General features: G+C 47.1%; 1 long non-coding RNA gene across 4 annotated transcripts; it reads right to left on the reverse strand.

Moving 5' to 3' along the window:
- Window positions 1–17,653: 17,653 nt before the first annotated feature.
- Window positions 17,654–22,604, reverse strand: LOC144311579 (uncharacterized). Of its 4 annotated transcripts, none has more exons than XR_013377196.1 (4): window positions 22,404–22,604; window positions 20,364–21,362; window positions 18,768–19,260; window positions 17,654–17,759 (listed from the first exon to the last, which is right to left on the reverse strand). It is a non-coding gene; the product is annotated as an uncharacterized LOC144311579 (long non-coding RNA). The 4 variants fall into 4 exon arrangements; XR_013377198.1 differs by lacking the exon at window positions 17,654–17,759 and having other exon boundaries at window positions 18,479–19,260; window positions 20,364–20,469; window positions 21,141–21,362; XR_013377197.1 differs by lacking the exon at window positions 17,654–17,759 and having other exon boundaries at window positions 18,479–19,012; window positions 19,126–19,260.
- Window positions 22,605–22,606: the final 2 nt, after the last annotated feature.

Consider the following 22,606-nt stretch of genomic DNA (forward strand, 5'->3'; position numbering starts at 1 on the left):
GAAAATTTTGTGAAAAACAAACTGGAATTATTATGTATTTAATAAAGAGGAAAAGATTAAGAGAACAAATAAGAATCTTTGATATGATGTAAACATAAATATTGCCATTGGAGCCCAAGAAAGGGAAATTTAATTGTAAGTTTTTTGTTTGTTTTCTTTTTCTTTTTTTTTTATTATGAAACTTTACAGAAAAGTAGAGAATAGTGTATCAAACAAACATGTATTTACAACTTGAATTTAATAGTAATGTTTTGCTGTTTTTGTTTTCTCTCTTTGCAAATATATTTTAAAATAAAGATATCATTACACTACATCTGAAATAAAGTAGTATGCATCTCTAAAAAATTCAAGACTTACAATTACAAATTTTGCTACTGAGATCTGAGAACCCCTAGAAGACATGACCTTAGTTTTGCAAACTAGAGTGTGCAAGCTATGGACTCTAGCATAATAGTTGGGATGGTAAGGGGGATTTTTGAAAATTGTTTAAAAGACTTAGAAATGGAAAAATACTGAGCAGAGTGTGAGAACCCAGAAAAGAGACAGAAATATCTAATGGGAAAGTGTGATTATATTCTGCTATTTGGCACATGAGTTATCCATTTTCTCTATCTCCCTACAATGTTTTAAATATGCACTTTTAAAATTTAGATATAGTTGATATATGGTACTATATTAGTGTCAGATGTATATCTCAATGATTTGATGTATATATATTGCAGAATGATCACCACAAAAGTCTAGTTAACATCAATTACCATACATAGTTAATTTTTTTCTTGAGATAAGAACTTTTAAAATTTACTCAAAATTTTAATTTTAAATTTTAGCAACTTTCACATATACATTATTGTTAACCATAGTTATCACACTGCATCTTAAATCCTCATGGCTTATTTTATAACTGAAAGTTTATATCTTTTGACTTCCTTCATCTATTTTGTCCACTACCATCCCCTGCCTCTGGCAAGTACCAATCTGTTCTCTGTATCTACAAGTGTTTTTATTTTCCTTTAGGTTCCACATATAAGTGAAGTCATATGGTATTTGTCATTTTCACTCTGACTTATTTTATTTAGCATAATGTCCTCGAGATCCATCCATATTGTCACAAATGACAAGAGTTCCTCCTTTTTTATGACTGAATAATATTCCATGTGACACATACATCACAATTTCTTTACCCATTAATTTGTCAGTGGACACTTAGGTTACCTCCATGTCGTGCCTTTGGTAATTACTGTTGCAGTAAACATGGAGGTGCATAAACCTTTTTGAGTTAGTGTCTTTATTTCCTTCAGATATATTGCTAGATCATATGGTAGTTCTATTTTTAATTTTTTGAAGAAACTTCATACTGTTTTCCATTGGTGGCTACACCAATTTACCTTCTCACCAACAGTGTATGAGGCTTCCTTTTCCCCACCTCCTTGCCAACACTTCTTATTTCTTGTCTTTTTGATGTTTGCCATTTTCATAGGTGTGAGGTAATATCTCGTTGTGATTTTGATTTGCATTTCTCTGATGCTTAGTAATGTTGCACACCTTTCCATGTACCTGTTGGCCATCTATATGTCTCCTTTGAAAGAAATAAATGTCTATTCACTTCTTCTGCCTGTCTTTTAATCAGATTTTGTTTTGTGCTATTGAGTTGTATGAATGGGTTGTATATAATTCTCTCATCAGATATATGATGTACAAATATTTTCTTTCATTTTGTAGTTTGCCTTTTTATTTTGTTGATATAGTGTTGGTATATTTATTTTGAGATGGCTTCATTTGTGTTCAAAGGGAAAATTAATGAATTAGGCTGATGTCACTGAAACCCAGGAATTTCAGTGAGGAAGAAATATATTTTTTAAAGATTTTATTTATTTATTCATTCATGAGAGACACAGAGAGAGAGAGGCAGAGACACAGACAGAGGGAGAAGCAGGCTCCACACAAGGAGCCCAACGTGGGACTCTATCCCAGGTCTCCAGGATCATGCCCTGTTATATATAAGTATATATATAATAAGAAAGGAATATATATATATATATATATATATATATATATATATATTTCTATATATATTTCTATATATAGAGGTGCATGCATGCATTAGAATCGGTTCTCCCAATTAGTGTTTTTGTATTTTTTTGGATAAATACCTAGTAATATGTATACTGGGTTGTAGAATAATTCTATTTGGAACTTTTTGAGAAATCTCCATATTATTTTCCACAGTGGCTGTGCCAGTTTGCATTCTTACTAATGGTTCACAAGAGTTCCTTTTTCTCCACATCCTCACCAATACTTATTTCTTGTGTTTTAATTTTAGCCATTCTGACAGATGTGAGATGATTCCTTGATTTGAAGAAATAATTGTGTACAATTTTAAGATATTGCTGGTTTTTAAAAGTATGGTAATGGTATTATGGTTATATTTCAAAATAATATGAATGTGAAATTTGAATATAAATTATATATTAGATAACTTCAAAATTAAATGTTGAGTAGGGTCACTGTTTTAGTTAGTGAGAATGTTGTTATTTTGAGAAGATGGTTGCTAAAATACTAAAATATCAAGATATATACAAATTACTTTCAGGTGGTTTAACAAAACAAGAAAAGAAAAATATGACTGCTAATTTGGCACTTGGTAACATTTTTTAAAATTTTATTTTTATTATTTTTTAAAGATTTTATTTATTTATTCATAAGAGACACAGAGAGAGAGAGGGAGAGACACAGGCAGAGAGAGGGAGAGACACAGGCAGAGGAAGAAGCAGGCTCCCTGTAGGAAGCCCGACGTGGGACTCGATTCCAGGACTTCAGGATCAGGCCCTGGGCTGAAGGTGGCACTAAATCGCTGAGCCACCTGGGCTGCCCACTTGGTAACATTTTAAATGTGAATCGAAGACTTGGTCTCTAAGTAAGTTTTTCAGTAGAAAAGACAGAGTTCAGTTATGAAAGGTGGGGTAAGATTACTTCACTTTGCTTCTCCCAATTAGTGCAGCTATAAAAACTTGGAAAGAATTCATGGAACTATTCTGAGAGGTAAATAATAACAAGGTAATTGGAGGAAAAGATCAAAATTCAAACTACCATCAAACTGATGGTGAGTTTGCCTATTATATCCCTCAACATCCACCTATCAGATCTCAATGCAGCTTCAAGGGCAGAATAATTGAACAGAGAGAGCTCCAGGAGGAGCCTTCTAAAGGATCTGGAAAGGGTTCTTCTGGCAGGGACAATAATCTATCAGAATCCAGATCCTTTACTCGTTTTTTAATTGAATTGTTTTTGTTGTTGTTGTTGTTTGCTATGGGGTTGTTAAAAGAACCAGGAAAGGGATCTCTGGAAGCTAAGACCACAGAAACTCTGAAGAAAGGGATGTTTCCTCTTCAATAAGAGGAACTGTGGTCCTGAAAGAGTAGAATAAAGTCCCGTTGTTTTCTCTTTCTCTCAATCTTTCCACAACCCACAGAAGTCCATCATAATCTGTGGTCTCTACCCAATTTCACTGATTGCCTTCTAAAACAAAGTTACCAAGATTCTCCATATGATTTAAATAAAATACAGTGTCATAACACAATATTAAAATTATCTAGGATACAATCCAATTACTTGGTCTAGAGAGAACTAGGAAAAATAGCAATTCATATGGGAAAAGACAACATGCCAATATTGATGACACAGATAGTGGAATTTTCCTTCTTTTTTTTTTTTTTTAAGATTTTATTTATTCATGAGAGACACAGAGAGAGATTGAGGCAGAGACATAGGTAGAAGGAGGAGCAGGCTCCATGCTGGGAGCCCGACGTGGGACTTGATCCCGGGACTCCAGGATCACACCCTGAGCCAAAGGCAAGACGTTCAACCGCTGAGCCACCCAGGCGTCCTAATAGTGGAATTTTCTGATAAAGACTTTAAAACAGTTATAAAAATATTCCAGCAAGAAATTGTGAATGCTCTTAAAATGAATGGAAAATAGAAAGTCATTGTACTATTATAACTTTTATGTCATAATACTATCTAAGAAATTTATATCTAACAGAAAATAACATCTAACAAACTATGCCATTAGAACATCTAATGAGTTTATTCATATATAAAAATAATCTCATACCCAGTCTATGTTCAAATGTTTCTTACTGCCTCAATAATATCTTCTTACAGTGAGTTGGTTTGAATAGGGATCCTCAGTCCACTCATTCCATTTTATTATATTACTTAATTATCTTTGATTTTGAAACATCCTACTTTTCATTTTTTATGCTATTGACTAGGGCACTTGCCCTATAAATTGTCCCATGTTATGGGACAGTTTGGCCAATTGCTTCACCATGATTTAATTGTCACACTGGCTGTGTAAACTGGTAATTAGATCTAGATCCTTGGTTAGATTTAGGTTTTATTTCAAAAACAAAAATATTTTATAGTTGGCATTGAACTCTTCCTATTGCATTACATCATGAGTCATGTATAATCTAGTTATCCCACATTTAGTAATTCAAGATTAATCAGTGGCTCAGGTGGTGTCAGTTTAATTTCTATTATAGGCATTATATTCTATATGGCATTTCTATTATCAAATGCCCCATTGATTTTCTGCCTAATGATTTTAGCATCTACTGATGATCACTTTCTATATCCATTATTTTATTAATGTTTGAGAAAATGTTCCTTTTTAAAAATTTAGTCATTTCTTTTGTTCTTATTAGCCATAATTTTAAAAAAATTATTCACAAAGTATCTGGACATGCAATGATACAGTTTATTCAAAAAAGAAAGAAAAAAGTGAAGATACAGAATCTATATTGGTTTATGAAAATTCAAAATAATGAATTCCAACACAAAACAATATTAAACAATTGTTTCCAGCACAAAACAATATTAAAAATTATTTTATGAACTTATGAATTTGTATATGTTTTATTGTTTCAATCTGTGACAATTAGTTTTCTTTTTGATGCTCAAATGGTCTCATCTTAGGCAATGGGAACCCTGTTAATAGTAGACTGCTGTTTCTATCTCACATGACATCTTATTTTATGGGACAAAAATATTTCCTAGGATTATCTTGTATATGTTGGCACCTGGAATTGGCAATTTCTCCAAGGAGCCACAACTCATTTTAGTGGGAAATAGCATTTAGAGGTTAGAATACAGGTATCGGCAGTATAAGGTGTTATTTAATCTTCATAATAATTCTGAAATCTACTTATAATATCTCATTTTAGTAAAGATTCTATGGCTCAGAGAAATTGATAAACACAACTAAGATCATAAATTTATTTAGTGGCAGAACTCAAAAATTTTACATGTGCTATAGCAGAGTACACACAATACAGAGATGTGACCTTTGTAATTTGTAAAGAAATGAAATTATTCAAGTGCACTATAAGATAGCCAAGAATAATACTGGATTTCATGGCAATAGAAATATGGCTGCTGACATAAACTATAAAAATAGAGATGATATTTAAAGAGTTGGGCTTATGCCTTATTGGTAGAATAATTTGTAAGAGGTAGAAACACTAATACATACCCCGGGTGTCTTAGTTTGAGTGATCCTTAAAAACAGCACCTGAGATAAAAATGTATGTGATAACGTTTACTTTGGGGTGCTAGGAAGTTGAAGTAAGGAAGCAGAGAGAGTGAGGTAAGAGAGGAGAAGCCAGTCAAGGGTACATTTTCAAAGTTGCTGCTAGAGTTTCAAGGGCTCAATTCCACCTCTGAAAGGATACAGAATACCACTCAAACTGTTCTCCCAGAAATTGGTCTAGGAGTTTTCCTACATGTTTTGAATAACACCCCTTGTGCTTCTGGGCTGCACCTGATTATACGTAAGTCAGGCATAGGGAGAAAGTTTTAGAGAAGACCCTCAGCAGAAAAACAAAAAGACGAGGTCTGCACTTAGGTTGGACTCTGTCATTGTGCAGGCAACTCTTTGCCACAAGGGTGTCTAAAATGACTTGTGAGAATGTGGGTGGTCTTTGAACCCACTTCTATGACCTTCTTCCATTCTGTTTTCTCTAAGTTGTCCTATCCCATTCTTACTACTGCTCTGGGTTTCTCTTGAACAGAGCAGCTTCAGAAGGGAGAAAAGTGAGAGGACTGAGTGCATGTGTGACACGTGTTTTCCAGGGAAAATGAACCTTACCTATGAGGCTCCTTTGATCCCCTATTGGAGGTGCAGTCCACAGAATAGATCCATTCTCAGCTCTAATTGGAGATGAGAAGAAAAGGGATGAGGGCTCATCCCTCTTTCATAATTTTAGGTCTCTCTGCCTTCTAAAGATTCTATTCCTATTATAGGTTTATTTTTCTTTTTTTTAAAGATTTTATTTATTTATTCATGAGAGACACAGAAAGAGAGAGGCAGAGACATAGGCAGAGAGAGAATCAGGCTCCTTGCAGGAAGCCTGATGTGGGACTGGATCCTGGAGTCCCAGGAGTGTTTGGGCCCTGAGCCAAAGGCAGACACGCTTAACCACTAAGCCACCCAGGTGCCACATCCTATCTTAGGTTCAAAGCACTCCATGTAAAGTAGTAAAACAAGTAGAATTCATGGGGGACAGGAAACAAACATTGGTCTTGTCTACACTAATCACATTCTCACTCCTAGAAGAAAGAAGGGGAAAAGAAAATGGGAAAGGCCTGCTGAGGAAGAACAATGAAAGCAGGTGAACAAATGCCAGCAGATCAGAAAAATGTATCTTCCCATACCTTTCCTAGAAAAATCTCCACCAGCTGAGAGCCATGCTCCACTCTGCCCAGCATCTCCTAGCATTCTTCTTCTTTTTTCTCCATACCTCCAGTCCTGATATCTTTAAAAACACTCTCCGCACCTCTCTTCACATCCAAAAAGGATAAGAAAATGATAAAGTCCTGAGCCCAATGAGAATGTTTTTTTCTGGCAAAACATCACTATGTCCATGCAGGAAGGAGTACATTGCCATGTGTCTGTGTGTGCACGTACATGCTCAGGAGTCCTTGCTATCTTTCCTTTTTCTATTAACAATTATAAGCCTTATGCCATCTGTTACCAGGCCTTTCATGCACCTGAGATAGTACACAGTAGCTCTGTAATAGCAATCAATTAATAATGGCAATGATGATGATGATGATGATGATGATTTATTCTACTGACTAATCCAGATCTCTGGGAAAAGAAGGACAATCACTCTTGAGAGACAACAGAGCTAAGAAACTGCCAGAAAAGTTTGCATTTTCTAACCAATTTTTCAAGTTTCCATTTATGACTTTTCTTCAAGTATGACACAAATGAATTGCTTTGGTTTCTGAAAGAACATTAACAAATGAAAAAGTTTACTTATACATTTTTAACAACACTCAATAAAAATCACTCTTGTGTTTCAATGTGAACTACTCACATTATAAATATTTGAAAATGTATTTTTGCATGAATAAATAATAAAGAGAAGTTTTGAGGAGAATTTATATTTTAAATGTCACTCAAGGAACAATTTATAAATACCTATGATCTGTAATCTGGCACTCATCGCCCATTATCTACAGCAACTTCAACTTTATATGATATTATGGCTTTATTTTGTCTTGACAAATCTTATAATCACAATTACTATTTACTTCAAATTGTTTCAAAGTTCCAGATAAAACTACTATCATTACTAGTAAGTACTTCTTCAAGGAAGCAGCTCCTGGTGGTTCTTTCCAGCTAAGTTTTGTAGATGATTGCAAAACAAGCTCTTCCTACCCCTGTTCCTTCTATGAGGCTGGCAAACAGCTGGGTGACTTCTTTTCCATTCTGAAGGCTTCATTTCCTAAGACACTACAGCTGCTCAGGCAGCTCCTGTTATATTTGTTCTCCATTTAGATAAACTGCACCCAGCATGAAAGGGTAAAGAAGCTGCCCTTCATTTATTTATTTATTTATTTATTTATTTATTTATTTATTTAATAAATTAATTTTTATTGGTGTTCAATTTACCAACATACAGAATAACACCCAGTGCTCATCCCGTCAAGTGTCCCCCTCAGTGCCCATCACCCATTCACCCCCACCCCCCACCCTCCTCCCCTCCCACCACCCCTAGTTCGTTTCCCAGTTAGCAGTCTTTATGTTCTGTCTCCCTTTCTAATATTTCCCACACATTTCTTCTCCCTTCCCTTATATTCCCTTTCACTATAATTTATATTCCCCAAATGAATGAGAACATACACTGTCCTTCTCCAATTGACTTACTTCACTCAGCATAATACCCTCCAGTTCCATCCACGTTGAAGCAAATGGTGGGTATTTGTCGTTTCTAATGGCTGAGTAATATTCCATTCAGCCCGTCTGATGGGGGAAGAGGTCTATGGGGAATGGGAGTGGCAGAGTCATTTCTGCTCAGAAGGTTTTTCCTCTGTCTAAAAATTTCTCCCCAGGAGTGGTGTGTGTTCATTCAGTGTATGAATAATTATTTGCTAGGCATTATTCTTGGTGCTCAAGTAAAAATATATGAAATGATAAAAACAGAAATAAAGTGACCTCATCGTTTAAATACAAATCCAATGATGCCAAAAACAATGCTCATGAACAAAACTAAAAACTAGGCTTGATCAAAATTGAAAACTATTTGTCTGTGAAAGATACCGTTAAAAGAATGAAAATCAACCACAGTGTTGGGAGGAGAGGTTACTTTGAAAGTACACATCTGATCAAAGACTTTTATTGAGAATATATAAATTACACTTGAAATTTAACAATAAAAACAAAAAAACAGTTTTTAAAATAATCAAAACAAGTGAAAGGACTCTTCATCAATAAAGATATGTAGATAGAAAATAAGCCAAAGAAAAGACATTTTGCATAATTTGTTACAAGAGAAACGAGATACCACAACATACCCATTGTAATTGTTTTAGGAAAAAAAAGTGACAATACCTCATTTGTTACTGGTGGGAGTTTAAAATACTACAGCCACTTGGAAATACAGTTTTGCAATTTCTTATAATATTAAATGTACACATCAACATACCAGCAAAGTCACTACTGGCTATTTGTGCAAGTGCGTCGGAAAACTATATCCACACAAAAACCTACATGTGAATATCTATAGCAGCTTTACTTACAAATGCTAAAAATGGAAAACAACCACGATGTCCTTCAAAACATAAGCAGATAAACCAGTTCTAGTCCGTCCATCATGAGGAATTCTACTTAGCAATAAAAAGAAAGGAATAGTTTATTCATGCAACGACATACAGGAAGCTTAGTCGCACTTTGAGAAGTGAAATAAGCCAAACTACAAAGGCCACGTATTGTATGATTTCATTTATATGTCATTTTGGAAAAGGTGGGACTATAATAATAGAAAGTAGGTCGGTGGTTGCCAGGGATTGAGGGGGCAGAGAGTGATTCACTGCAGTAGGTCACCTGGGGAGTTTAGATTATAGAACTATTTTAGCGTGACTTGTTGATGTGCATGCACGCATGGGTCAGGATGGATACATGTATTTCGTGTCTCTGTCCACTGCTAAGGTCTAAGGGAAGTGATACTCTAATAACAATGAGTCAAATCTCCTCCAGATTTAGGTTTCTAAATATCATTTTACAATAAAAGAAGAAAATATCCTTGGAGAAATGGCTGATCCTCGAGAAATGGGAAGGGACATGAAAAATGCAAGACGTCCCTGAAGTATCTGGTAACGTCAGAAAGTAAGGAAATGTCAGAAACAATATTAGTGGAAACATGAGCAAAATACGAATGGAGTTAATATTGTACTAATTCAATTCCTTAGTTTGGGCACTTATAACAGTGATGTGAGATGCCAACACTGAGGAGTTTGGGTAAAGGGCATACATAAGCTCTCTGGACTTCCTCTGCAATTACAACTTCTCCGTAACTGCATTAATCCTGGCAACCACCTGGCAATTGCCTGGCAAATCGTCTCTCTTCCTGTCTTCCGGCTCCAACATGAGGAAGTTCCTGAGAATCAGGCATATGCCTGTGTGTGTGTGTGTGTGTGTGTTTGCGTGCATGTGTTCATGGTACAATCAGGACTAGATGCAGGGGTAGCACCGAGGGAGAGCTGCAGGTGGACAGAAATGACTCCTTCCTCAGCTTTCATTCATGCTATTGGATTTCACGGTGTGAATGAGGCAGGCAGAGGACAGGAGACCGTATCAGGAGGCTGCCCATCCCCTTCAGGATGGTGTGGCTGTTAATTTGCACCCTTCAATCAACAGGGGATGCCCCTAATATAAGATCATTCCCTCTTACCCTTATCCATCTTGTTTATCAGAGCCTCATGCAAGTAACTCTGGAAAGCCCTAATGAAATACAGAGTTACCGTCTAAACAGACCTCTGACATTTCAAGAAATTCCATGGGGGCACAACTGAACTCCCCAGAATAATGAAGCAGCCCAATAACTTACTTTAATCAGCAGCCTCTGAAAATAGCATTGCTTCCTCTCCTCTTGCTATTTAATTTCCCTCCCCCTTCCCCACCCTTGCCTCTTGTAACATCAGCCGGGAAGCATGTCCCAGTCCTTCCTACATCAGCCATGGAAGCTGCAGGGGTCTGAAGAGCTAAGAAATAAGCCCTGTGGCCTTCTCCTCTCATCCTACCCACCTTCCCTCCTGGGTCGCTCAGTCCTCTTTGACATCTTACTATCCCCTAACCAGGGAACCCACTTTGAGGGACCTGAGACAAGCAATAGAAATCCAAATGAGGGGGTGCCTCCCGGGCACCAGCATAGCTGCCAGGTGGTCATCAGGGAAGAAAAGGCGGCAGAGCCAGCATGACCCGAGGTGCAGTCGGAGGGACAATCTCACCCGCAAGCCAGTCCTTCCTTTAGGGAACAGGAGAGCTTCCGGAGATGTTCACACAGAATAAAATGTTAAAATATAAGTGGCTCATCAACCCTTCCACTCCCGCTCCTGTTCGGTGACCACTTGACTCAGGGGATGAGTAAGCTGAGCGCCCCCCCCCCACCCCCCGCAAGGGTCAGCTGCATGGTGGGGAAGGCCGCAGGGACTCTGCGACGGGCCCTGACATTCTCCAGGTCTGCCCGGGCCCTCGCTGGGTCCCTTGGCCTGCTTTTCTCCCACAAAAGGATGCGTCCTCATTCCTTCCAACTCCAGCCCGTGTGTCTCCACTTGCTTCACGGACAAGTATCTGTGGTCGTGGTGCGGGCGGCCCAGTGGCCTCTCTGGGCCCTTCCAGTCGGCCCAGCCTCAGAGCAGTCTCTTCCCGCCTCACTTCGCCTGGTGTTCTTGTTGCTAAAACCTGAACAAGCTAGATTCTCAAAAATCTGTAGGAAAGAGGATGGGCTGGGGGAGAGGAGGCGCCCGGCACCGGCCCAGCTTTGCCTCTTCCTCTTCGCCAGCGGTGACTCCCATCTCTGCCTTCAAGCTCCGTACTTGCCACTGTTCCTAAGATCAGACCTGGTCTGAGACAGGGCCGCTTTACATTTTGCTAAGGCTTTTTTTTACTCTCCCATTAAAAACGCAGTTTATATTCATTGAAGAAAATACATTAAGTCAGAAGAGTCAGGCAAGATGGCAGAAGAGTGGGGCATCTCACTGTTGTCTTCCAGGACTTTAGCTAGGTCGCCGTCACATCATTCCGAACACCTGCGAATTCACCTGGAGATCTAAAGCAGAATAGCTGCGCAGAAAAAAGCAACCACTGTGTGCAAGGCAGGAAGTGCAGACAAGTGAATCCAAGATGATATATGGGAAGATAGACCTGGGGGGGCGGGCTCTGGAAGCTGGCACCAGAAGCTGATAGAGCAGCAGAATGCAAAATCAGAACATTTAGATGTCTGCTCCCATGAAGGACATCCCGGCCTGAAGGCACTCAGGCGACTAAGCAGGGAGGAATCCGAGGTGGACAGTGTGGGCTCAGGATCCGGAGCGCCTCGGGAAGACCTGGGGTGCCCGAGTGTGGGGAGTTCCCAGGCATCGGAGCCTGAACCTGGCTGCTGTCAATGAGCCCAGGAGTGGGCTCTCAGCTTGGGGCTGAGACCGGGTGGGGGGGCAGCAGGTAGCCAACCCCCACGAACCCCACCCGCCCTGGAGGAACAGGGGGCGCATGAGCCACAGGATTCCTCAGGGTTAGGAGACGCAAACTGGGTTTGCACACCTGAGATGGAGATGCTAGTCACCGGCTGGGTGAGCACAGACTGCGGACAGAGACCAGGGACACACGGACCATTAACGGCTTCCCTGGAGGGCTCATGAGGAGTGGGTCCCACATTCTCAGCCGCTGGGCTGGAGATTGGGAGGCCGCATTTTTATTCTCATCTAAAGGGGTGCAGGCATCTAGAAGGTTCTGGCGTCAGCTCCATGGTGTCTGCGGAGAGGCTGGGTCTCCCTGGAGCTGGGCCCTGTCTCCCACGAGGAGCAGGGGACCATGGCCCCAACCTGATGCTCCCCAACCTCTGTCCTGGGGCCTGGGGAGGCTCAGGCTCCACACCCTCCCTCCCTGCCCTGGCCTGAACCCTGGCATCTACCTGCAGCCCCACAGAAGCCTTCGGGACTGTGGGGGCCCTGGCTGGGGGGTGTGGGTGAGAGCACCCCTGCGGACTTGCCCCAGACCAGGCCGTCCCCCAACGGAGAGCACGCCCCAGCCCCAGAGCCCCTCACCTGCGGGAGCCCCTGCTGAAGGGACTGGACACCCCCCCCCTCCCGGATGCAGGAGGCAGACACCTGGGCCTGCCCGAAGAAGGCATGGAGGCCCCTCCTCTTGAGTGTCCAGGGGCCTCCCCCGGGCCCAGCTTCCTTCCTGCCCACGCCCCGGGTCATCCTCCGGGGTGTCTCAGCCCAGCGCAGACATGGCCCTCAGAGGGCTCCAGGGGACGAGGTCCCGACCTGGGGGGGGGTAAGCCTCCAGAGAGGTGTTCCTGCAAATGCCACCCCCCCTTAGATGGATGAGGGGTGTCCAAGGGACTCACTGCAGAAAGCCCTGGTGGTCAGTGACCTTGCACAGTGACTGGTCCTGCGGAGACCCTGCTTGGTGCGCCTGCAACAGAGGGGGCTCCGTGGTGGGGACCGATCAGAGCAGGGAAATGGGGACAGGAGGGAGCAGAAGGGGTCCTCCCTCCCCTGAATCCTGAGGGAGCGCCGACCCTCTGAGATTGGTCGGGCACCAGAGGAAGGGCCTGTCTGCCCGGTGGGCACAGCCTGACAGCCTCACCTGCTTCTATCTATCAGTGATGATCCCCACCTTGGCCTGACCTGACCTGGTGACTGTGGTCCCCACCTGGCCCTCACCTGGACCCGGTGACTGTGGTCCCCCACTGGGCTTCACCTGGACCTGGTGACTGTGGTCCCCTACTTGGGCCTCAGCTGGACCTGGTGACTGTGGTCCCCTACCTGGGCCTCAGCTGGACCTGGTGACTGTGGTCCCCACCTGGGCCTCACCTGGACCTGGTGACTGTGGTCCCCACCTGGGCCTCACCTGGACCTGGTGACTATGGTCCCCACCTGGGCCTCACCTGGACCTAGTGACTGTGGTCCCACCTGGGCTTCACCTGGACCTGATGACTGTGGTCCCTGCCTGGGCTTCACCTGGACCTGATGACTGTGGTCCCCGCCTGGGCCTCACCTGGACCTGGTCACTCTGGTCCCTACCTGGGCCTCACCAGACTTGGTGACTGTGGTCCTCACCCAGACCTGGTGACTCTGGTCTCCACCTGGGCCTCATGTGGACCTATGACTGTGGTCCCCAACTGGGCTCACTTGGACCTGGTGACTGTGGTCCCCACCTGGGCCTCACCTATACCTGGTGACTAGGCTCCTCAGCTACCAATGACTAGGATCCAGGATGGACCCTTAGTTGCTGCTGACACCGGGACCATCCCCAGGGTCTCACTTGTTCCTGGTGACTATGGTCCTTGTCTGGGCTGACCTGGCTCATCCTTGGCTCTGATCCCCTCTTGAGCCTCCCCTGCTCTTGCAGGTATGGTCCCCCCTGTCGTGGGTGTGTAGTGTCTATGGTCCCTTCTGGGCCCCACCTGATGGTGCTGGGCCACGATATTGGCCCTTTGCAAGGCCAGCAGTGTCTCCGGGTCCTCCTGCATCGTGCTGCAATCCAAACACATCCAAGAATGACGGCGCGTGAGAACCTTCTGAGGACACATGCGTCCGGGTGCTCCCCGTAGGCAGGTGCCCCTCTGTCTGACCGGAGCTGGAGACAACCCCGTAGCCCCAAGGGGCACAGGCATCACACACGGGCCCTCGCTGCCTGTCTGTCCCCCGCCCACCTACAGTCCACCTTCCCAGCCACTGTCCCAGGACACACCGTCACACTGGGGTCACAGAGCGCTCCCACCCCGGTATCAGGAGCACACGGGCGGGGGACCAGGGGCTCCGGGAACTGCCCACCTGATGCTCGGGGGTGACGTCTCCCAGCCCCAGGCCGGCGCAGAGATGGTGGTAGGTGGGCCGGCCAGCGAGTGTCCCTGCGGGCTTGGGGCGGGGGCGGGGATCGAAGGTTTCTCTTGGATTCCACAAGCACACGACCAAGGGCAGAAAGCGACGGACTGAACTTCATCAAAATTAAAACCTGATGCCAGCAAGAGTGTGACCAAACTCTCCACCCCGAGGGCAGTGATGTGTGAATAGCCTGAGGGGGGCCTGGGGGAGCACGAGGGACTCCACATTCCAGTGCGTGAAGAGCAAGCCTGCTCACGGGCCAGGGGGACCCAGCGGGCACAGGGCGGGATGGGGGTGTCAGTCATCCCTGTCGGGGTCCAAGTGTCTAGGACAGGCTGGAAAGGTCATGGCTTGGGTGCCTGCACAGCACAGGGCTTACAGGGGAGCAGGGGTCCCGGGGGAGCTGCCTGAGTTCCGACTGCAGCCTCCTTCCCTGGACGGGGGCAGCAGGGTGGCCGCTCTCACCCCGTGGGGCTGTCGAAGGGCTGTAGGAGCTGCTCACGGTCATCACATGGGGGGGTCAGGGTGTTGTGGACCCCAGCCCGGGAGGCCTGTGCCCCCTCCTGGACCCACAGGCCCCACTGTGGCCCGTGGGGAGCAGGGATCAGCTGCCACTCACCTGTGACCTGTCGCTGTGTGAGCGCCTCCTCTTTATGCACTGGGTACTGGGGAGAGTGGGAGGGTTGGGGTACTGGGGAGAGTGGGAGGGTGGGGGTACTGGGGAGAGTGGGAGAGTGGGGGTACTGGGGAGAGTGGGAGAGTGGGGGTACTGGGGAGAGTGGGAGTACTGGGGTACTGGGGAGAGTGGGAGAGTCGGGTCGCTGCGAGCCAGATCCGGAGCACAAGTGCCTCCGAAGGTCTGCGGATGCAGAGTGGGCACCAGGCAGCGGTGGAACCCAGGGGCACCACAGTTCCGCCCAGAGTGGGGTCCCGCATCATCACTGTGGGCAGGCAGGGTCCAATCAGCACTTAGCCCTTCACCCTGAAGGCCGAGGGTCCCGGGGGAGGGTCCTGTCCCCACACCGGGCGGGAAGGGGATGCAGGCACCCTCCCACATCCTCAGTTCCCATCCTCGGGCCTTGCAGGCCTCCTGCCCTTCAAGGGAGACTGGGGGTCACAGATGTCCCCCGCCCCCCAGGGTTCACAGCATGGGGTTGCAGTTAGGAACATTTGAGGGGCTCCTGGGTGGTTTAGTCGGTTCCACGTCGACTCTTGAGTTTGGCTCAGGTCAGGATCTCGAGGTTGTGGCGTGGAGCCTCGCGTGGGGCTTGGGCTCCGGTGGGTGAGGAGTCGGCTCCAGGTTCCCCCTCTCCCTCCGCCCCCCCCCCACTGCACCCTCTCTCAAGTAAATCTTCTAAAAATTAACATGAAGACACGTGAGCATCTTGATCCCCTCTGCAGAGGTGCCTTCGTGTGTGTAACGACCGTGTAAATGCCTTTCACGGACCCACCGGGAGTCCTACCAGAAACCCCTTTTCCTTGATACTTATTGAAGTACAGTCAACACACAATGTAACAGTAGTTTCAGGGCTACAACTAGTGACTTGACAATTCTGTGCCTCACTCAGCTCTCCCCTCGAGAAGCGGCATCACCGTCTGTCCCCGTACAAAGTTGTCCCAACAGTACTGACTCTGTTGCCAGGCTGTACTTTCTAAATTTCTGGGGTTTATTTATTTAGAACCAGACGCTTGTAGCTTTTCCTACTGTTCATCTGTGTTGCTCACCTGCCCCCCCGCGGCCCCTCTGGCCATCAGTCAGCACGATCCATCCCATTAACCAGAGAAAGGACATGGGGCGGCCCGGGGGGCTCAGCGCTTCATTGCCTGCCTTCGGCCCAGGGCCTGATCCTGGAGTCCCGGGATTGAGTCCTACATCGGGTTCCCTACATGGAGCCTGCTTCTCCCTCTGCCTGTGTCTCTGCCTCTCTCTCTGTCTCTCTGTGTCTCTCAAGGATATATAAATAAAATCTTTAAAAACAAAACACAAAAAACAAGAGAAAGGACAAAAAGCATATGATCCTCTCAAGAGTTGCAGAAAAAGCATTTGACAAAATACAACATAAAAAGCACAGTGGGGTTTGAGGAAATTGTCTATCAATTATTGTGTTATCAATTATTTTGTCTATCAACAGAATAAAGTCCGCTAGGAAGGCCCGCAGCTGACTTCATCCTCAAGGGTGAAAACTTGAAATCGTCTCCCCTGAGCAGGAACAAGCCAAGGAGGTCCCCTCTCAGCGCTGGAAGTCCTAATGTAGTCAACAGACAGGAAACAGCAGAGGTTCCACACCTGGAAGGGGGGCGTCACACTGTCCCTATTTACTGAAGATGCAGCACTAGAAACAGGAAACCTGAGAGCCTCCACCAAAACCTGTTCAAACTAAGGTGTGAGTTCAGGAGCGTTCAGGGACACAGAATGACCCTACAGAGCTCATTAGCCTCTCTGTGTCCCAACAATGAGCCTCAGGAAGGAAATTAAGGACATGACTCCCTTTTCAGGAGCATCACAGAGAACAAAGTAGTTAGACTGAACCAAGGGAGTGTGAGACTTGTGCGCTGAGACCCTCCAGGCTCTGGGAGGTCGTCCTGGGCTGGTGGGGCGGGAGCCTCAGCTTGTGAAAATGTCCACAGTTCCTGAAGCCACCCTCAGTTTCAATGTCACTCCTATCAAAATCATGGTGCCAGATCTTAGAAATAGAAAAAAAAAAAAAAAAAAACCCTAACATCCGTCTGCCCCCACAAATGACCCCGGACAGCAAGTCAGTATTGGAGAAGCAGGACAGAGCTGGACGCAGCACTTTCCTATTTCAATCGATGTCACAGAGATGCAGGATGAACCAGCGTGGTTCTTGGCCCCGGCTGGCTCCCTCGGTTAAGCATCCGACTCTTGACCTCATCCCCGGTCCTGATCTCGGGGTCGTGAGTTCTAGCCCTGGGCTGGGCCGTGGACAAGGCGTGGCGCCTGCTTAAACAAACCAGACCCACGGGGGGGGGGGGGGGGGGGGGTCCGGCATCAGCTGAAGGAGCAGAACAGAGCCCGGAAGGACATGTGCTCTGATGCAAGGGATTTTTTTTTTAACTTAATTTAACTTAAACCCAATTAGTTAACAGTGTAGTGTATTATACTTTCAGAGGTGGAATTCAGGGATTCACCAGTTGGAGAGAACAGCAGTGCTCGTGACATCCCGCGCCCTCCTTCATGCCCGCCCCCCTCCCCTCCCCTCCCCTCCCCTCCCCTCCCTCCAGCGACCCGCAGTGTGTTTCCTCGGATTAAGAGTCTCCTCTTCCTCCATCTCTGTTTTCATCTTGTCTTTCCTTCCCTTCACGGATGTTCATCTGCTTTGCGTCTTTAATCACACCTGTCAATGACGTCACACGGTCATTCTCTTTCCCGAGTGACTTATTTCACTTAACACGATCCCTCTAGCTCTGTCCGCGTCACTGCGAACGGCGAGATGTCCTTCTCTTCGACGCTGAGTGACACCGACCTCTCTCTCTCTGTCTCTGTCTCTCGCCACCACCCGTCCCCATCCCCTTTATCCACCCTCTGCCCGAGGGCACCGAGGCTCCGCCCGCAGTGTGGCTGCCCTGACCCGGCTGCCGTGCACATCGGGGGCAGGTGCCCCGCGTCTCCCCGCGTCTCCATCTCCCGGGAGCTCCGGGCCGCGCACCTGCCGGTCCCAGGGCGGCTCCAGCGGGAACTCCCCGAGCAGCCTCCGCGCTGTCTCCAGGGCGGCCGCACCGGCCCGCGGCCCCGCCCGCGGCGCAGGAGGGTGCAGGGGGTTTTGCGGGACGGGGTGAGTTTGGTCCACATGTCCCGTCGTCCCTGGGCTCCAGGTCCCCGTCCGCCCGTGTCCTGGGGAAGCCGGGGTTGGGCTCCGCGTCGGGGAGACGTTTCCGCCGCTCACAGGCCCCGGCCGGAGCCTGGACGGAGGCGGGGGCGGCCCTGGGCGCGGGGACACGGCCTCCCGCTCGGCCTCCTGCAGCGCCTGCGCGTCCCGCAGGGGGCGCCCGAGCCCAGGCCCGGACCAGGGGGCGCGTGCGCAGTAGCCTCGTCCGCCTGCTGAGGGGAGCCTGGGTGCGCGGGGAGGCTCGGGAGGCCGCGGGGCCGCGTCCACGCCGACAGGGGAGAGACAGCTGCTCCACAGGAAGATGCCCAGCAGCCCTTGCGACAGGGCCAGGGAGCAGAGAAGCCTAGGCCATGTTTTCTGCCGGGATTGCCCACAGTAGCCCCATGAGGTTATCCTCTTCCACAGCCCTTCTCAGAGGAGGAAAAGGAAGCCCAGGGAGGTGCAGTGACATTCCCGAAACATGCAGGTAGTAGAGGCGAGCCTCGGGCCTGTGCTGTGGATATGGTGGTCACTCACCTGTGGAGCTGCTGGCCCAGGACCCTTTGGGCTGTGCTGAACACCTGGTAGACACGGAAAACGACTGCATTTTCTGAGAGGCTCCTCTCCTGGAAGGATCGCAGCAGGACTGTACAAAAGTATCCGTTCTGCCTTCCCGGAGCGTCCGCATGGTCCAGGCCTCACCCGGGGTCAGGGTGGATGATTCCTTTCCACACCAGAGACACAAGGAGGGGCACTGTAGTCAGCTTCCAAACCACGGGCCACTGGGAAGATCAGGGACTGGCGCTCAGCCCAGAGACACGCATCACCTCGGGAAGTTTTGCAGGACAAAGGACTTCAGGGCCCACACAGAAAAAGGTTCTAGGCTTCAAAATACCATTGGTTGGTTGGGACGCAGGGCAGAGCATTGGCAACTTCAACACATTCCAGTAGCTGAGCAACACCCGCATTTCTCTCAACTCATATCTTTTAGGAAGACCAGTATTCCATGGAGTCACCCGTAATCATCCAACTGCAGACAGAAGACAGAGGGTTAACACCTCAAATCCTGCCAAGATCCCACATATTGGGCCAGAGAAGAGACCAAAGCATGGCCTGCATGGCATTTCCCCTAAGCTGATGTACCTTGGTCTGTTCCTGACCTAGGGAGGAAGGATCAGGGGAGAGCACCTTCTTCGGCAGGCCCCAGGGGAGCCAATTGTTTCTAGTCTGGGCTCTTGGCTTGCCCTGATCATCTGTGGGTCCCGACTTTCACCATGAATGGGACTTGTTCTCAGCCCGGACCGGCCATGCTTGTAGTCGGTGGCCTGATGCACCTATGCTTCTCGGGGGGAGATGGAGTAATTGAACCCTTGGAGAAACTCATCCAAGATTTCCTGTGTGGATCTCTACACAAAAGACAGAGCCAGCTACTTGGGTGAGGAGGCATCAGAGGGCTTCCACCCAAACTGGGCTTCCAGGTAATGGCAGATCAAGCAACTTAAACAGTCTGTGGGGACACACTAGGTGCTCCTTACAGCACAGGAGACATGGCAAGAGAATGGCATCATGTCAAGTGCCAAGGGCCTTGAATGGCTGAAGCACTGTAGCAGACGGCCCCATTGATGGAGTACTATGAGGACCTCTAAGGTCACAGCTCATGACCGTTAGGCCTACAAAGATCTGATGTGTTCTGGCACATGACACCTTAGAGATAAACATAGAAAATGGCTTCATCCCACCCTTCCTTTTGTCTTAAATCCCCCTCTTTAGTGTGATCCTTTGTGAGGCCTGAAGACATTGTACAACGACAGTGGAGCTGCGTTCTACACAGGATACCTGGGGCGTGTGGGTGAAATAAGGAAAATGGTAGTGAAACGCAAAGACACTCATTGCTCTCAGTGAAAAAAACACACCACCCGCACTCCTCAAAAGCATGAAATCCTGCACCATTCCAACCTAGGGGAACATTGTCATCACCTCAGACGTAGCCGGAGGTTGGGAGTGGAGGTTCAGGTCTCTTTGCGTTTGGGCCTGTGCGGCACTCGTGTGGAAACACTACAGGAGGGCCCCAGGTTTCTCTCCATATTTGTGTGGAGGCCATCTCTCTGTGGAGAACCCTCTTCCCATTCTCACCTCAGAACAGCACTGCTCTTTGTTTGCCTGGTGCACTTGATCACTGTCTAGGTAGTTAGAAGAGTTGAAGCCACAGAACATCTCCTCCGGGATCTCCTGGCAGCAGCTTTGCAAATACAGTGCCCCGTATGTACAGGGCCAAGAGACATTAAGGTACTCCCTCCACAACACAAACCACCCCACTCCTGATGGCCTGATGCAACTTTGGCCTGTGGCACCCTGGGTGCACAGAGCACGAGGAAAGCAGGCCGTTTTCCTGTTTGCAAAAGACTTCTGGGATTCCATCTAACTGGCCCTGCTCCTTATCCTTCATGTGGCCAGAGCATAGGTCACTGGGGAAGGCAAAGCAGCCCATGGTCCACTCAGTAGAGGGAAAGTGCTGGTTGGGATTCCTTTCTCCAAGAATAGAGATAAAGCGCCTAGGATTGCACACACATTTCTAAGCACTAAGGTCATTGAAAGAATACAGTAGATACACTGTCTCGGTCTCAAGTGTAATCAGAGTGTCAGACAGTCAATCACTCCACCTAACGTAGGCACGCATGTCCACAGTTGGTTAGATGGGACATCTTCATGGCCGCCACATGGGATGAATGGGTCTACCCACATTTCGACCACTCAGATGGATGATAAGATCAAGGAAGGGCACTGGGTGGCTCAGTCAGTGAGGCCCCTGCTTTCAGGTCAGGCCATGATCCCAGGGACCTGGCTTTGAGACCTCCATTGGGCTCCCTGCTCAGTGGGGAGCCTGCTTCGCCCTCTCCCGCTGCAGCTCACCCTGCTTGTTCTCTTTGTCTCTCTCCAAGAATTTAAAAAACTTCCTTAAAAGTGTTTGTGAAATGCCAAGTAAACTTGAGGTTGGTCTTTGGAGCCAGGAGAACTTTGATGCCTTCACAGAGCAGGTTGGGAGACTACAGGGGTTGTCGCTGGGGAGTGACTGTCATCCCAGGATCACATAGATCTCTTGATTTCCAATGGGAGAGCTTCATGTCGGGGTGTCTTTTGAAGAGACCAATGAGTCAAAGGGAGCGGCATGTGGGGTCCTTAACCTGGACTCGAGCCCTGACCCTAAACAAAGCTTATCCCGAAGCCGAAACCTAACGCTAACCCTAACCCAAACCCGAACCCTAACCCTAAACCTAACCCTAACTCTAACCCGAATCCTAACCCAAATCCTAACCCAAAATGGAACACGATCCCTCACCCTACCATAACTTTCCCAAACCTGAACCTGAACCCAAAACTGAACCCTAACCCTAACCCTACCCCTAAACCATAACCCTAATCCGTAAGCTTAACAGTAACCCTTACACTTACACTAACCCTAACCCTAACCATAACCATAACCCTAACACTAACCCTAAAGCTACACCATAAATCTAACCCTAACCCCAGCCTAACACTAACATTAAGCACAGTTCCATTTGGAACTTAGGTGTGACATGCCATTGTGTTGGATGTATCGTGTTGGTCAAAACCCATCACGAAACACCTCGCGGTGACACAGGGATATTTATGCCACAAGTCCTTATCACTGGGAGCCATTGTGAAGGCTGCGACCCCCAGAGCCCAGAAGGAGGCCCCTCGGTCTCATTCAAAATAGAACAGGACACAATTGTACAGTTTGACTACAGAAGATGACCATGGCTGCATCTTCTAGCATTCCCACCCCATCATGCTGCCCCCACTGAAATGAGGCCGGGGGTAAAGTGAGCATTGTGATATTACGTTGCTGGTATGCAGGCCACATTCAAGTGGTATCCCATGCCACATCTCACCCCTTTATGTCAAAGCACCATCCTTAAAATTGCGCCTCAGATACACAGGGCACCAGCTCACATGCGTTAGAAATATCATCCATAGACCCCTAATGATGTCCCTAGGAAGGAGATTCTGCCTCTTCTATCACCGTGCAGGGTGGGAATCTGGGGACTATGTGAGAGACACGGTGGGTTAGATAGGTCACAGATCTGGGAAAGCAAGCACAGAAAGAAAGGTCTGAAATCAGCTCCGTCTCCAGAAAAGTAGGACCTTCCTTACATTTTCAGAGAGTTGTGGCTATGGCACTTTTGGCTCCCGATGTACAGTTAAGGAGATGGCACGGGGTAAGCAGTCATCTGCCAAGAAGGGGCTCTGGATGGGTCTGACTGAAGGGAGGGGCCCAAAGGCTGGAATCTTGAAAAAGTGACGTCACTTCCTTGGGGACAAGCGTGGAACGTATTTAGAACTCTGGTAACCAGGAA

Source organism: Canis aureus, chromosome 3 (genome assembly GCF_053574225.1).
Source record: "Canis aureus isolate CA01 chromosome 3, VMU_Caureus_v.1.0, whole genome shotgun sequence".
NCBI lineage: Eukaryota > Metazoa > Chordata > Mammalia > Carnivora > Canidae > Canis > Canis aureus.